Source organism: Morus notabilis, unplaced genomic scaffold (genome assembly GCF_000414095.1).
Source record: "Morus notabilis unplaced genomic scaffold, ASM41409v2 Scaffold458, whole genome shotgun sequence".
NCBI classification, from domain to species: Eukaryota; Viridiplantae; Streptophyta; class Magnoliopsida; order Rosales; family Moraceae; genus Morus; species Morus notabilis.
This window is the reverse complement of record NW_010358644.1, coordinates 1-3,740: the sequence shown is the minus strand read 5'-3', so window position 1 is coordinate 3,740 and position 3,740 is coordinate 1. Positions and strand designations below refer to the sequence as shown.

The window sequence follows — 3,740 nt, the reverse complement described above, 5'->3', positions numbered from 1 at the left end:
AGGGATTCATTAGGAACAACACTTCCCCGTGGGGTGCGCTTGTCTTGTTCGTGAAAAAGAACGACGGATGCCTCCGGTTGTGTATCGACTACCGATAATTGAATAGGGTTACCGTGAAGAATAAGTACCCATTACCGAGGATTGATGAGTTGTTCGATCAGTTAGGGGGATCACGGTATTACTCTAAGATCGACTTGAGATCCGGGTTTCATCAGTTGAAGATTAGGGAATAGGATATTCTAAAAACAGCTTTCAGAACTCGCTATGGGCATTTTGAGTTCCTAGTAATGCCTTTTGGATTGAAGAATGCTCCCGCCGCTTTCATGGACTTGATGAATAGAGTCTTCCGCCTGTATTTAGACCAGTTTGTGATAGTTTTCATTGATGACATTCTGATTTACTCGAAGACTTGGGAAGAGCATGAGCAACATTTGAGGATTGTTCTCCAGACTCTTCGAGAACACCAGCTTCACGCGAAAAAGGAAAAATGTGATTTCTGGTTGACAAAAGTCAGGTTCCTTGGACATGTCATATCTGGACAAGGAATCTCATCGGATCCTTCAAAGATTGAAACAGTGCTGCAATGGGAACGTCCGAAGAATGTAATTGAAATTCGAAGTTTCCTAGGACTTGCGGGATATTAACGGTGATTTGTGAAGAACTTCTTGAGTATTGTTGCCCCGATGACTCAGTTGACTAAAAAGGAAGTCGGATTTAAATGGGATGCTGACTGTGAACACACATTCTAAGAACTGAAGACTAAGCTGACTAGCACGCCGATCCTGATGATCCAAAAGCCACCGTGCAATGGTATGATGTGCCGATCCAGCATGACACGACGTACGAGGAAGCGCCAATACAAATTCTTGACCGGAAAATGAAAAGCCTACGTCAACGCGAGATACCGTTAGTGAAGGTGTTGTGGCAACATCATGGCATTGAGGAAGCAACGTGGGAATTGGAAACGATGATGCAAGAACGATATCCACATCAATTCATATCCTGAGGTAAGTTCCCATTTCGAGGATGAAATTTCTTAAGGGGCTAGAGCTGTAACGCCTTCCAGAATTAAACATTTTTAATTATGCTAAATTGTGAGTTATTAGTGTGCCTCATTAAATTTTCACAATTAATCAAGAGACTTTAAATTAATTTCAGTATTTATGATTTCACCCCAAAATTTTTTGAAATACACTCAACTTTTATTGCATTTTTCTTTTTTCACTTTTTCCTTTTTTTTCCCTTTTTCCTTTTTTTTCCTTTTCTTTTCTTTTTCCTTTTTCTTTTTTTTTTCTTCTTTTCTTTTTTTTCCTTCCTTTTCCCTCTCGTGCAGCCTAACCCCCCTCTCTCTCTCCTTCCTTCTTTCTTCCTTTTCTTTTCTTCTTTCCACTCTGGTTCCACGCCCACTGCCAGCCCCTCTCTCTCTCTCCCTTTTCTTCCACTGTCGGCCATCCTCCGGGCTCTCACTCTCTCTTTCCCGCCGGCCTTTCTCTCTATCCCTTGCTCTCTTTAGGTTTCTCTCTCTCTCTCTCTTAGCAGTTTGGCTGAGACACAAAAAAAAAAAAACAAAAAAAATGAAAACGGGAGAAACCGAGGGAAACGAAGCTCCATCAATTAATTTGAGGTAAAACCCTTGAAACTCACTCTTTGATTTAAATTTTAAGCTTAAGAAAGTTTAATTTTGATTAGATTTGAATAATTTTGAGTTAGGATTTGAATTTGAACAATTTTATTAGAATTGAATGAAATTTGGAGGTTTTCAATTATTGGACTTGTTTAATTGATTGGAAACTGGTTTTGATGGATTCTGGATAATTTATTTTGAAATTGAACTTGAATTGCAGGTTTGACATTTTTCCTATTTATGCTGGCATGCTGCCGAAATTTCTTTAAAAACTTGTTTTTAAACTGAAATTAAATAGGAAACCAAACCCATGAATTGAATTTCAATTTTTAAAGAACCCCTAAACTGAATTATAAAATCGTTTGTGAAACTTGGATTTGTGTCAAGGCACACTAATAGGAAACAATTAAACATGATTGAGCTCAATTCATTTTAGAAATGAGAAATATATCCTAAGACACTGCTTTTGTCATAAAGCTAGTGGGAAGATCGAGTATTAAAGCTTTAAGGAAAGCAAAAGTTAGGGTGACGAGAAGTTAGCTACAGCTTTGACATCCGAGAGATAGGATATTCCTGATCCCTTTCTTTGTTAGCCTGTTTTCAAAGAGTTTTGGCCTTACAAATGTTTTAAAGAAAAGGCATATTTGCGAAAGAAAAACCTTTTGACACCATAGCTTAATTTTAGCTATTGTAATTATAATGAACTATTTCAGAAACTATAATGAATGATTTCTTAAGACAATAGATCTTAGAAATAGGTAAGCCCGCTGATGGCCTAGATAGGATATGGAGATCGTATCCTTGGGGGCAGAACCCGAAACCTGGACGGGCCACTACGGTGGTGATAAGGCCTTGCTTTGGTCGTAAGTAATTTAATTACTTAAATTACTTGCTGGTTGCCTGAAATATGAAATTTCAGTTTGTTTACCTTTGAGAAAAAGGTTGTTTGATTCTGATTGATTATTTCAGGCCTGACTCTCTCATTTTATTCACTTATTTATTTATTTAGTTTTATAAATATTATCCTAATGGGCTTTTCACTCATTTTTTTTCTCTGTTTTTCGAATGTATTTAACCCCACCCAGGTGACGCTAGAAGTAGCGCGGAATAGGTGAGGAATCCCGTTCTGGAAGAAAGGAAGCGGTGAAGTATTCTCTATCTTTATCAGATTCATTAGGGCATGTATTAACTATGGATTGTAAGAGCTTAAACATAACTAGACTGTTAGTTGATGTTAGTTACTTATTTTTCTGTATTTATTTATGTATGCACAAATTATACCCCTGTGGACGCGGGAGGCTGACTTTGAATGTTGATCTTGACAGTGATTGCGTTTTGTAAAGTCTGCCTCACTTTTTGTTAAAAACTCAATTTCCTTAAAATAGCAGGGCTTGTTTGGGAATACTTGAGTATTTGGGATTTGAAATCAATTTTTTCACTGTTATTTGGTTAATTATTTTTTTAAACAAGTTTAAGTTTCTAAACAAACCTTCACGTCACTAACACCTGTTTGGGGGCGTGACAAGGATAGTTTTGTGACAGACATAGAGGTTCTTTACCTGAATTTTCGTCAATGGCTTGAGGGAAAGGCATTTTGGTCTTTTCAAGGAAAATGAGAGTCACATGGTTACACATATTGAATTTGATTTGGTGCTGACCCATGAATATGGTTATTGTGTTTTGAATATTGTATGTTTGATGGGTTTAAGTTTTTGTTGAAACAGAGAGGGAAAACGATGATGTTTGTTGGGGATTTGCTTGAGAGGAATCAAGGGTAGTTGTTGATTGTATGGCTTTTCATTCTTGGTCAAAAAGATCCGGTTGAACTTTTTTTTTTTTTTTTTTTTTTTTTTTTTTTTCTGCAACAACATTATGGAGGCGAGCTTGAGCATGGCAGGGATGGTGATTTTTTTTTTTTGGGTTGAATTTTTGCTTTTGAATCTGTTTGTTTTGTTTTGTTTTGTTTTTTTTTTTTTTTTAACTATTGATTTGAACCTGGTCTCATGCTAAAAAAACTTAAAATAAAAAAAAAATCGTAATGCTAAAATTGCTTCGAATATAATTAAAAAAATGAAAAAAATATCCGTATGGTACCTTATTGGAAAAAAAAAAAAAA

The 3,740-nt window shown here is 36.2% G+C and overlaps 1 long non-coding RNA gene across 1 annotated transcript; it reads left to right on the top strand.

Annotated features, from left to right (window-relative positions):
• The first annotated feature begins 1,553 nt into the window (after positions 1–1,553).
• LOC112090587 lies at positions 1,554–2,969 on the top strand. Its single transcript, XR_002901721.1, has 2 exons — positions 1,554–1,624; positions 2,710–2,969. It is a non-coding gene; the product is annotated as an uncharacterized LOC112090587 (long non-coding RNA).
• The last annotated feature ends 771 nt before the right edge of the window (positions 2,970–3,740 follow it).